Below are 13,490 nucleotides of genomic sequence, written 5' to 3'. Positions count from 1 at the left end.
CCTAAGCCGTTTTCCAACGCTACTCCGATGATTCTCAAAGGACTAGATCACTGCCACTTAGGTGTTCCGTCTGGCCGATCGAGGTCCATATGCCGCCAATACGGAGCTTGGATGCGTTGCCTTCGGGCTGTCTCACCACAGAGTGGTCCCAAGTGCCGCGTGTCTACACGTACAGGAGGTACCTGATCTTCGTGCCCTTGTTGAAGAATATTTTAATGTTTAAATTTTTGCAGTGCGGCCTGCTCCGAGCGTATACTAAAGCAAACGACTGTAAGGGTAAATGGTAGGTTCCAAACTGGTCTCCTTTGGAAGAGCGATTGCGTCAAATGCGTGATAGCTATTTCATGGCCAAGAACAGATTGTTTGGAATTTAATTAGGACCGCATTTGCGCCGCGGAATATGCTACAAAACTGACGCCTGCTGAACGTGAACCGAGTACTGAGAAGTTGTGGTATCTGCCGAATTTCGCTGTAGTGAATCCTAATAAACCCGGGAAATTGCGAGTTTCTCTAAACTAGTGTTTGCAAGAGTCTTAGCCTATGCCTTCAGTGGTTTTCAATTTTCGCAATGGATCAGTTGGCATTTGCGGCGACATAGCAGAGATGTATCATCAAATTTACGTTCAGCCTGAAGACAGATGCGCGCAGAGGTTTCTATGGAGAGAGGATGACACGGATCAACAAAGCGTTTACGAAATGCAAGTCATGATGTTCGGCGCAGCGTGCTCCCCATGTGCAGCTCAATTTGTAAAAACGATGAATGCGTTAGATTATGCTAGTCAATTTCCTGGCGGGGTGGAGTCTATAGTAAAGTGTCACTATGTGGACGATTTCGTGGACAGCTGCGAATCGGTGGAGCAGGCAATAAGTGTAGCAGAGCAAGTTTTCGAAATACACAAGGCAGCTGGACTCCAAATGCGAGGGTACATAGCTAATCCGATTCCTGTGTTGGAAGCATTAGACAGCGATGAGCAAGCTGACAGCGTTAAGACAGGTGCTTCAATGCCAGCAGTCCGTCCACCTTGGAAGCCGAAAGATGATTCGTTCAAGTATGAGTTGAGATTCCCAAGATTGGAGGCAGAAGTCATCAGCGGTAGGAGGCCACCAACGAAACGTGAAGTACTTACCTACGTTATGTCCATTTTTGATCCTTTGGGATTTTTAAGTCATTTTGTAGTTGGAGCTAAGTTGATTATGCGCGAAATATGGCGGCGCAAGATTGTTTGGGACAAGCCCCTACCTGATGATGTTACCATGGCTTGGAGGAACTGGCAAAAAAGAGGTACGCAGAAGGGGCGATGTTAAAATTCCAAGTTTTTATTTCAGCAAAGGAATGCCAAAGCAGTTGCAGCTGCATGTTTTTGTCGAAGCCAGCGAGGAGGCCTTTGCGGCCGTATGCTATTGGAGGCATGACACTTCGAATGGAACTGTAAGCGTTTCGCTTGTGTGCGCGAAATCAGAATTCGCGCCCATGAAACTTTTGACGGTACGGAGACTTGAAATTCACGCAACAGTAATGGGAGCGCGTTTATCACAAACTGTCCTCGGCAAACATAAACTCGTAGTCTCCTCACGCATTCCTTGGAGTGACTCAACAAGGGTCATCAGCTGGGTAAATTCGAAGCATGGCCAGTATAAACCCTTTGTGGAGCATTGGATAGCGGGGATCTTCTTGACAACACAGGTGAGTGAATGGAGGCGGCTTCCTACAAACGTGAACGTAGAGGACGCTGCGACGCGTCGAAGTTGTGTTATCGACATAAATCCTTCAACGCGCTAGTTCTCAGGGCCAAAGTTGCTGTCCATGTCCAACTCCCAGTGGCCTCATAAGCCAGCATGAAATTGATGAAAAAATTCGCGAGAGTCCTGTTTTTCTAACAAACAACAACAATTGAATTGATTCTGATAGATTTTCGACGTATATTAGACTGAAGAGAGCTACAGCTTGTGTGTTCTGATTTATAGATCGCACACGTGGTAGAAGTTCCGGTGATGACCATTTTGGATTAACCTCGGATGAACTAAATATTGCTGAAGCCTATCTGTGTCGGCAAGAACAATTTTCAGATTACGCTATGGAGCTGAAACAGCTACAAGATAACCAAACAGTGTCACATGAGAGTCTAATACGCGATTTGATGCCATACTTGGATACAAATTCAGTTATGAGGGTAGGTGGTAGGATCCAAGATGCCAGCTGGTTACCACTCGATGCCATACATCCAATCGTGTTGCCATCGAAACATGGCGTTACCTTGCTGATCGTATCTTATTATCACCGTAGGATGAAACACCAGAACACAGAAGCAGAAGTGAGGCAGAAGTTTTGGGTTGCCAATTTAAGACAACTTTTGCGAAGGGTGATAAATATCTGCGCTGAATGTAAGATTGCCCGATGCCAACCAGCGACGCCAATCATGGGCCGGTTACCCGAGGGTCGAGTGACTCCATATGTCAGGCCTTTCAGATAACCTGGATTGGACTACTTCGGCCCAATAATGGTGGCGATTGGGAAATGCAGGGAGAAGCGATGGGTTGCACTCTTCACCTGTCTCTCAGTCCGCGTAATTCATTTGGAAATAGCACACGATTTGTCCACTGACTTGTGCATCCTAGCAATCAGGAACTTCATTAACCGACGCGGTATTCCAGTGAGGATGAGGAGCGATAACGGGAAGAACTTTGTTGGCGCTGATCAGGAGGCAAAGCGGTTCGACGAGGTATTCGATTGCGGGCGTGTGGGCGACGAATTGCCATCGAAGGGCACCCAATGGATTTTAATTGCCCCTAAAATCCGGATGCGGGTGTAATACGGGAGCGTTCGTGCGATGCGTCAAGCGTGTGCTGAACCATACGCTGAAGGAAGTAGCTCCTCGAGAACCTACCCCGCAAAGCGTTATGATAGAAGCGGAAAACATAGTGAGCCCGCGGCCTCTTACACATTTGCCGATCTCAGTGGATCAAGAGGAGCCGCTTACACCAAATCATTTTTTGTTGGGGTCCGCGAGTACGACGCAAACACCAAGATTAGAACAGCTCGAGGAGAAGAAGTGCGTGCTGCGGAAACGACAGTTGCGTGATCGATTTTGGAAGCGTTGGGTGGTGGAGTATCTACCAATATTGACGAGGCGAGCTAAGTGGTGTACACCGTTGAAAGCGTTGAGTGTGGGCGATTTGGCTTTTATATGCGATCTTAATATCTCAAGGCGACAATGGTGCCGTGGGGTGGTGAAAAAGGTTTATAGTGGTGTGGATGGCGAGATAAGAAGAGCAGACGCCAGAACTAAAACAGGAGTACTTCGGCGTCCAACATCAAAGCTGGCCGTCTTGGACGTGGTTCCTGGCGAACTGCCCATCTCAAACTCGCCATTTGCAATCGATTAAACTACTGTACATTTCCGATCAATTTATCGCCTATAACCACGCCCACTTTTTCGATATCGCAAATTTAGAAAAACCGAAAAAGTGCGATAATTCATTACCAAAGACGGATAAAGCGATGAAAGTTGGTAGGCGGGTTGATCTTATGACGCAGAATAGAGAATTAGTAAAATTTTGGACAATGGGCGTGGCACCATTCACTTTTAAAAGAAGGTAATTTAAAAGTCTTGCAAGCTGTAATTTGGCAACTCCGTATGTAGTGTTCGGTTACACCCGAACTTAGCCTTCCTAACTTGTTCAATCTTCCGTTTTTATTTGTTGTTATCGCATTTTCAATTGTTGCTCGGAGTATTCAAGTTTTCATGTCATTCGAGATGCTACAAGAAATTGTTGTTGCTTCAATTGTTGTGTTGGATAGCATTGTTTTTGCACTTTTTTGTATAATATTATTATTGTTATTGCAACAAAGAGTTCATTGAAATTGAATGTGCGTTGTTTTGTGGTAGGAAGAATTCAGGCAATAGCAATCGAAAAACGAATACCCTGCAAAAATCGTTGGATCATGTTGTCCACTGAAGCACTTACCATTATACTCCACTGTAATGCAGCAATGAACCAACTCATGTTTCTAAACGAACATATTGTAAGCCGATCATTGCTCGTTTTTAACGATTGTAATCACTACACAATGTTTATTGGACTGTGGGTACTCCATGGATTACTCTGATGTAATGCGGAGCTGGAGTATATGGTCCAGTCCTAGGACATCGCAATGTTAATTGGACCATATTTTTTGTATGAATTGTGGTTAATTTTGGAGCACTCGGTTGGTCCATAGCGAGTACTCCATACATGCATGCATGGAGTACTCGCGGTTTTTACAGGGTAGTAAAACGAACCAAATGTAACCGCATATGGATTATTTGTTTAAAAGGAAACTGTCGAATAAAATAGAGTAAGTTAAAGGAAATGTGAAATTGTGTATTGACGAACAATGAGAATGTTGCTTTCTTATAGTTGCTGTAGCTAACAATGGTATACTATATATATTTGTTGCATTAGCGGTTACGAAAGTATTTGTAAGGGATAGAAAATCGAATAGGATGCAAGTGAGAGGAATTTGTGTATGGGTTAAAAATGCAGTTTTGCTGAAGTAGAAAATGGAATGTAGTTTAAGCGAAATAATGGTTCTTGAAACATGGGGGCACACTGCGAAATCATTTTTGCAAAAAGTTGCTTTAGGTTATGGTGAACTATTAATATATATATATTGACGCGACTGCAGCTTAAGAACCCTTCCTCCAGAATTTCTGTTGCTTTCTTCGTGGTTACAATTTCTGCCTGAAAGACGCTGCAGTAATCTGGTAGCCTGTAGGATCCACTCATTTCTCGATCGAAATAAGACACAACACACAGCAGACCCGAACCCTTCATCATAAAACTATATCGTTAAATTCATTTTGTTTTGTTGATTCTCTTACAGGGTGAATAATTGATGTACGTATATGACAACGATATATCGTTCTCGCTTGTCATATTTGGTTTGGAAACAAACTTTTATTTAAATGTTTTATAAATTGAAATACTTGCGTTTTTCGAATTATTACAAAATTTATTTGTAAAGTTGCGTTCAGAACAGTGCGACTTGTTACCTGAAAATTGAAAAGAAATGAAATTTTTTATAATCTCTTCCAGTATAAAATTTTTAGATATGCGTCATAAATTTTCACGCTCCCTAGACCACCTAGAAAAAACTGTATTCTTTTATGTTGCATTGTTATTGGGTTTTGACGTAAGTTCTTAGTTTCAAGAATCCAGCTCTACGGGAAGTTACTCAAATAGCGGTCGCAGGACTCCACATGTTGTAAATGGACTTTTTTAATGTCTCGATCCCTGTCTCACCCAAAAACTGAGCGCAAACCTTCATTCAAAGTTTCAGAACACTGAGTTATCAGTCTCTGAAAATTGAAAGCAAAATTTTCAAGTTCAAACATTTTTTTTTTTAGAATTTCCACGATCCTTGGGCCACCTAGCAACGTATTTTCCCCCCTCACGCTCCTCACGTCACCGTGCTCCGTTGTGTGTTCCGAGTTTCAAAACTCTAGGGACTCCGGGAAGTTACATGAAAAGTCAAAGAGTCTCGAATTTTGTATGGAAATTGGAGGAAAAGCATCAAACAAAAAACGCCGTTTTTTATTATGAAAAACGTTGGAAAAGTACCAAAGAGTTGAAAAAATAGTTTCACTTGCAAAGTGTGAGAGCGCTGATAGCCAAAGAAAATGTCGAGTTCTTCTCACATGAAGCAAAAGTTGAACATTGCCAAGTTTGTATGTCAGATAGCGCTAGTGGCGCTTAGTCTGCCGTGCTCCATTAAAATACGTACAATCTACTCATCATGCATAAGATTTCGTTGAACGCAACTATATGAAGAAGTTCATCGTGGCTCGGCCATAAGTACAATTACTTACTAAAGATACGTACCTATACAAAATAGAGCATACAATTCCTGACAAAATTTTTTTTTGTCAAAACGATAAAAAGAACATCAAAAATTGCGTTCATTTATACATTCTCACATACAAACACATTTCTTGTAGTACATAGTAAAATTGTGTCAGAAAGATCTAAAGAGCACAAAACATAAATTATGACAGCTAACACATAAGCAACAAATAAACAACAAAAATCCTTGAATACATGTTGCAAGAAAAGAGAATCCGTTCTCTTTTTGTGTACACGTTGTTGGTTTATGATGGGTTAAAAAGATGTTTCCTTTTTTTTTGGGTTCTCACAGTTGTGAATCACTAAGGATTTTGACATAATGCTTGGTTGTTTTGGTTTTTATACTCAGCTGAGCAGAGCTCACAGAGTATATTAATTGTGTTCGTATAACGGTACGGGCATAGCTTCTATGACGATAACTGTTTTCTGTGAAAATGGGGAAAATCGGTTGAAGCCACGCCCACGGGGGGGGGGGGGGGTGGCAGGGGCCCGTTGCGAACTAAGAAAACAAAACTGAAAGTTAAACATAAACGACATAAGAGGTTCCTCACCTTTTTTTCAAATTATGAGCTTAATAATATTTATTTACATAAATTTATTAATAACTACGTACACAGAAATAATGCTTACCTATTCTTACTAATAAAGTAACTAAAATGATAAATAACTTTGAATAAGATGAAGATGAGTCTTAAAGACATTGAAAGCAAACTTGCCGACGCCAAGATTTTCTATAATTTATATGGTATCGATAATGAGCTGGAATTGTGGTACAGACCTTGCCAAAATCAGGGACCAACATATCTTGTATGTGCCTTCGAGAAGACAGCATTCCATCCAAAAATAGAAGCACTTGAAATTCTGCTTGCAATACCCTGCACAACCGCAACTGTGGAACGATCGTGCAGCACTCTAAGGAGGATAAAGACGTGGTCGAGAACAACAATGGCAGAATCTCGTCTTAGTGGTAAATAAATTTTTTTTAAATATATTTTTTTTTTTTTTTCAAAGGTTTATGTATGCTGAGTGGTCACAGAAAATTGGTAGCGGAAAATGATACGGAGTTAAAAGATCTAATTTTAGATGAATTTACAATAAACCTTATTATTAATAATATTATAATATAAATTATACTTACTTATCAGGTTTCTAATACTCAGAGAATGAGTAATGCAATTTAAAATACATCTCTGTAACTAAATAAAATATGTGGAAATATACAATTTCTGAAACTAATTTGGGGGATCACATTTCTAAAGTAATTACACCTTGTGCCGTCTATTAAATTAGTCTATCTAATTCAACAAAACTTTGAATTACCAAATCCTAGACATGGTAGATATTTTAGGGAGCTCTTGATAAATAAATAAAAATTTTAGCGGACTGCTAGAGCCCACAGCTGGGTCTCTAAAGCAAGCTTCGCTTTTACCTAGATGTCATTACCCTTTATACTTATAAATACTCTATATATGAATCTTAAATAAAAAAAAAAAATGGTCCCCCTTTGTAAAAAGCTGGATACGCCCTTGGCACTTACCATATTAAGTAGAAGAAAATGAAAACTTTCTGCAGGGCGAAATCAAAAGCCCTTGGAATCATGGCAGGAATACTGTTCGTGGTATTACATATATAAATTGATTAGCAGTACCCGACAGATGAGGTTCTGGGTCACCCTGGTCCACATTTTGATCGATATCGCAAAAACGCCTTCACATATACAACTAAGGGCCACTCCCTTTTAAAACCCTCATTAATACCTTTAGTTTGATACCCTTATCGTACAAACACATAACATAGTCCCCCTGGTCCACCTTTATGGCGTTATCTCGAAAAGGCGTCCACCTATAGAACTAAGGGCCACTCCCTTTTAAATAATCATTAACACCTTTCATTTGATACCCATATCGTACAAACGCATTCTAGAGTCACCCCTGGAACTAAGGCCCACTCCCTTTTAGAATACTCATTAACACTTTTGATTTGATACCCATATCGTACAAACATATTCTAGAGTCACCCCTGGTCCACCTTTATGGCGATATCTCGAAAAGGCGTCCACCTATAGAACTAAGGCCCACTCCTTTTTAAAATACTCACTAACCCCTTTCATTTGATTCCCATGTCATCCAAACACATTCCAGGGTTACCCTAAATTCATTTTCCTACATGGTGATTTTCCCTTGTTTTGTCTCCAAAGCTCTCAGCTGAGTATGTTATGATCGGTTACACCCGAACTTAGCCTTCCTTACTTGTTTGTTTTGTTGGTTTTTACGGTTGCATTGATGAGTTGATGTTTTGCCATCAGAGCTTTTGTTGGTAATTTCTGTGCTTTACTAATTATTGTTAATTACAATGCTTGGTTGAAAAAGTACAAGAGAGTAAAACTTTGCGGGTGGTCAGCATAGGATTAGTGAGATTGAAGCGAGTATAGGATAAATTGTGATTAAACAATGAGGGAAAAGTTGTTGAGCTTGATATTGCTAACATGAAGGAGAGGAAAATTTCGAAGGACTAAATTCGTACATTTTTTTTTTGTATTGGTAAGCACATCTTTTAATTAGAATTAGAAAGTTGCGGGCAAAATAAGAAAAATTATTCAGCAGTACATACAGTACGGTTGCCAAATTTTTATTTCGGGTTCCCGGGACATGGGTATGTGTGCCTTTCCGTATTAATCTGGTTTTATGGCAATATGCAATAGATCACATAATTAGTTTGTGAACAAATATAACTTAATAAGTGGGGTATGTGTGCTTTTCCGTATTTAATCTGGTTTTAAGGCAGTATACAACAGATCACATAATTAATTTACGAACAAATATAACTTAATAAGTGGAGTATGTGTGCTTTTCCGTATTTAATCTGAAAATATCACATAATTAGTTTGCGAACAAACATAACTTAATAAGTGGGGTATGTGTGCTTTTCCGTATTTAATCTGGTTTTATGGCAGTACACAACAGATCACATAATTAATAACTTAATAAGTTAGCTTTGTGTGCTTTTCCATATATAATCTGGTTTATGGCAGTTTACAATAGATCACATAATTAGTTTGCGAACAAATATAACTTAATAAGTGGGGTATGTGTGCTTTTCCGTATTTAATCTGGTTTTAAGGCAGTACACAACAGATCACATAATCAGTTTACGAACAAATATAACTTAATAAGTCTAGTATGTTTGCTTTTCCGTATTTAATCTGGTTTTATGACAGTATACAAAAGATCACATAATTAGTTTACGAACAAACATAATTTAATAATTGGGGTATGTGTGCTTTTCCGTATTTAATCTGGTTTTATGGCAGTACACAACAGATCACATAATTAATAACTTAATAAGTGGGGTTTGTGTGCTTTTCCGTATTTATTCTGGTTTTATGACAGTATACAATAGATCACATAATTAGTTTGCGAACAAATATAACTTAATATGTGGGGTATGTGTGCTTTTCCGTATTTAATCTGGTTTTATGGCAGTACACAACAGATCATATAATTAAGAACTTAATAAGTGGGGTTTGTGTGCTTTTCCGTATTTAATCTGTCTTTTGGCAGTACACAATAGTTAGCACTTTTTCGGGACTATTTCGGGATCATTTTGGGACTCCTCCGGGATCATTTCTGTATAATTTCTGGGATCCCGTCGGGGTTATTTTGGCATTTTTCGGGACTATTCCGGGATCATTTGGTGATTCTTCCGGGATCGCTTCTGGGTGGTTTTCGGGATCCCATCAGAGTCATTTCGGAACATTTTTGGTACTATTCCGGGAGCATTTGGGGATCCTTCCTGCGTCATTTCTGGATGGCTTTCGGGATCCCGTCAGGGTTATTTCGGCACTTTTTGGGGATCATTTGGGGTTCTTCCGGCATAATTTCTGGATGGGATTTCGGGAATTTTTTGAGACTATTTCGGGATAATTTGTGTACCCTTCTGGCGTCATTTCTGGATGGTTTTCGAGATCTGTCCAGGATCCCGTCAGGGTCATTTCAGGACTTTTTCGGGGATATTTCGGGATCTTTCCGGAACCGTTCCGGGAAAGGTTAGGTTAGGTTGAACTGGCCGGTCCATGAGGACCTCACATAGACTGATTGAGTCCGCAGTGTTACCAGAAGTTTGTTTTAACGACCAAACTGAAAAACCCTATCAAAAACCAGGACCTATGTTATAAAATAACTCCGTCCTCTTGGCAAATACTATAAGCTTCCTAGGACTTAAGCCACCTGCTGCTTCTAGATCTGACAGCTGTATCACTCCTAATAGCTGGAGTCTTAGCTTGGCAAGTGCAGGGCACGAGCACAGAACGTGCTCGATCGTTTCCTCCTCCAACCCGCACTTCCTACATATGCTATCACTGACCAAGCCTAATTTTAAGGCATGTGATGCCAGAAGGCAGTGTCCAGTCAGAATACCCGTCATGAGTCTACAGTCCTCTCTTTTTAACTAAAATGCGTAGGGAATAAATGTGTACATTTTTTGTATTGGTAAGCACATAATTTAATTAGAATTAGAAAGTTGCGGGCAAAATAAGAAAAATTATCCAGGAGTATATACAGTAGTCGTAATTTTGCCCCTTCGCATACGGTCATCCATTTATGTATCTATACTCTCCCTCCTTCGCTCTTTGAAACTTAAATTGGCGGAAGCTTGGCACCGCTCACTTTTCGCAGACCTTATACAGCCAATGCTGTGGCCGAAGAATAAATCACCATATCGTGAAAGTTGTATTGAAAATCAGCGGAATTCAACGATAGCCACGCCCACTTTTTCGATATCGAAAATTTAGAGAAATGGAAAAAATTCTAAAAGTCTAACCTTAACAAAGTTTGCAATAACGCTATAGTATTTAACTACATTTTACTGATATTCTACCTCAGTAGTGGTATGGTTGAGCTAAGAACAAAACTAAAACAAATTTTGAAAATGGGCCAGCTCCTTTTTTGTTACGCTTTTCAAAATACTTTTAATGCCATAAGTCGAACAAAAGTTTCCCAATCCGACCGATATTTGGCATAAATATTTTTTCGTAGCTAGAACTTTTAAATTGCATTTTTCCCACTTAAGTTCATTAATAGTATCCTCGCCAGTGTCTTTGCCTCGCGAAATTTGACATTGCCACCGACCAAATCATCGGCGACCTTATTTACAACATACACAAAACAAATGCCGACTAGACTGGACATTCACATCGATGGCATCGAGCTACCAACTGTCGCACTGTCGCACATCCTAAAATACTGGGTGCGACTTTCGATCAGGATCTACATTTTAGCGAGCATACATCCGCAATCGTACCTAATATCCAGAGCCGTAATAAAATACTCAAACATTTTGCGGGCAGCACTTGAGGTAAAATAAAAAGACTCTCATTCCCACTTACAAAGCAAATTGCCGGCCGCTTGCGTTTTATGCGTCCCCGATATTGTCACCAAGCATAAGGGCTACTCATTGGAAGAAACTTCAGGCCAATTAAAATACTCAGAGCTGCTCCGGGTTGCCTTCTATATCCCCAAAACACCATTTATGCAGTGAGGCTAGAGTACTCCCCATAAAGGAGAGAAATGAAATGATGAATAAAAAGTTCCTGCTGAATATCCAGAAACCTAGGCATGCCAACAGGCATCTGATTGAAATGGCCCCGCCTCGTAGGAACTTAGGACGTCATGTCCGCGAACGTTATGAGGAAATACGGCACCTGAGAACTCAGCAGTAGAGGAAAGCAAACTCCCTAGTGAGACGCGCGTCACTCTAGCTCAACTTCGATTTGGATACTGTAACAGGTTAAACTCTCACCCATCCAGGAATAACACCGCCTGACTGTAATGTGTCCCCACATTACACCAACAATATTCTCAATTCTGGTCTGAAAACAACGCCTCTAATACCCCTTTCTTTCTGCTCAACCCCTGTTGAAACTTCAAGTTTCGTTGGACCCCTGCCAAATGCTATTGATGACAATTTGTGAGCAGTCGCTCCTATCTTATAAGGCGAAGCACTTCTGCAACAACAACGACAACAACAAGAGCATAACATAAAATTTCAACACAAAATATCTTAATATAACACTTCAGAACGTAGCAAACCTTTAACATTATTCAACCACATTCCTACCATATTCATTCGTAAACACCCGCCATACAATGGTTGCCCTCAACCTCTTATCCTGTAATTAATGACTCATTAATTATGCCACATTTTCTATGCATAATCTTTTCAAACTCAATCATATCCTTCTCAAATTTACTCTTGTGTAAAAAGAAAAAAATTATTCTTAGCGTTGGTGAATATTAGCGCTAAAATAATCAACAACTCATCAACTTGAAAGAATATCAACACAAAGCAAGGATATTTCGCATTTGAGTATTAACAACAACAACTGCAAAAATATTTATGCATATTGTAACGAATTTGCTGCAAATCCTTTTATTTGCAACCCTCTGCTAAGTTCGTATCGCTAAACTGTTGAATAAATAACTCCAATATTGAATAATGGAAAAATGGCCTTTATTAAAGTACTTCACAATGACACTTATACTGTTTTCACACAGAAACTTAATGATCTCATTTCACCTGCTAATGAAATCGTAAATTTTTTGCTTTCACACAGATGTAACTGCTCGATTAGTATGAAGGATGAGACAGACAATCATGGCGGAACGATACAATGTGGGAGCATGGTGACATACCTACAAACAAAAAAAATTCCATGTACTTGTAAATTCGATGGACAAATGTCAAAATCGTACTGCGCCGGTAGTTGATGTATCAAATCAAATAAAAAAGGTTATAATCAGCTGTTCGATGCGGCCACCTTGTATCGTTCATAACATAACATAACATCAGAAAACATATCACAACATACACGAAGGTACGGAGAACTGCGCGGCCAGGTTCGGTCTTAGGGGCTAGCTCTTCAAAGGTGGAAGAGAGCCCTACAAACGGAGAGTTTCGTTGGGGGTTTAAAGAATCCCGGGTAGTGCATAAATACTTTAAAGTAAAATAACACAACATGACATAGCATTACATTACCTAACACTTTATAATATAACACGATTTAACAAAACAACATGACATGACATAACATAACGTAACATAACATAACTTTACATAACACAACATAACAAGCATAACATAACAGAACTTATCATAATAAACGCATAACTTATCATAACGTAACATAACACAATATAACAATAACTAAATTTTTAAACCCTTATACCGGAATTAGCAAATTTTCTTAAGCTAACTTAATTTAATTTTTCATCCTGCTACCCATGACTTTTTTTGTGTACGAATATCAAATTTAATTTCTTGCAACCCCAGGGCATTCACTTGTAGCTATGTTAAACTTTGTTGTTTTGCATTTAATGCTAGTTTAATTAGATTTTATTTTAACCACATACATATGTATGTACGTATAACGGTACATGCGATGACATGCCCACTTTAGTACTGCTGCGATAGCTATAATAATAATAATAATCATAACAAAAAACAAGTAAGGAAGGCTAAGTCGGGTGTAACCGAACATTACATACTCAGCTGAGAGCTTTGGAGACTTATGGCATCAAAAGTACTCTAGAACAATTAAATTAAAAAGGGCG

The 13,490-nt window shown here is 39.5% G+C and overlaps 1 long non-coding RNA gene across 1 annotated transcript in view; it reads right to left on the bottom strand.

The window, feature by feature from the left end:
* Positions 1–639: 639 nt before the first annotated feature.
* The window catches only part of LOC137254059 (uncharacterized), a 323,781-nt gene continuing 310,930 nt past the window's right edge, over positions 640–13,490 (bottom strand). Inside the window, exon 3 of the long non-coding RNA XR_010953958.1 lies at positions 640–5,033. This is a non-coding gene — a long non-coding RNA (uncharacterized lncRNA). The remainder of the gene's footprint in view (positions 5,034–13,490) is intronic.

This window comes from Eurosta solidaginis, chromosome 5 (assembly GCF_040869045.1).
Source record: "Eurosta solidaginis isolate ZX-2024a chromosome 5, ASM4086904v1, whole genome shotgun sequence".
NCBI lineage: Eukaryota > Metazoa > Arthropoda > Insecta > Diptera > Tephritidae > Eurosta > Eurosta solidaginis.
This window is presented reverse-complemented; position numbering and strand designations above follow the sequence as displayed.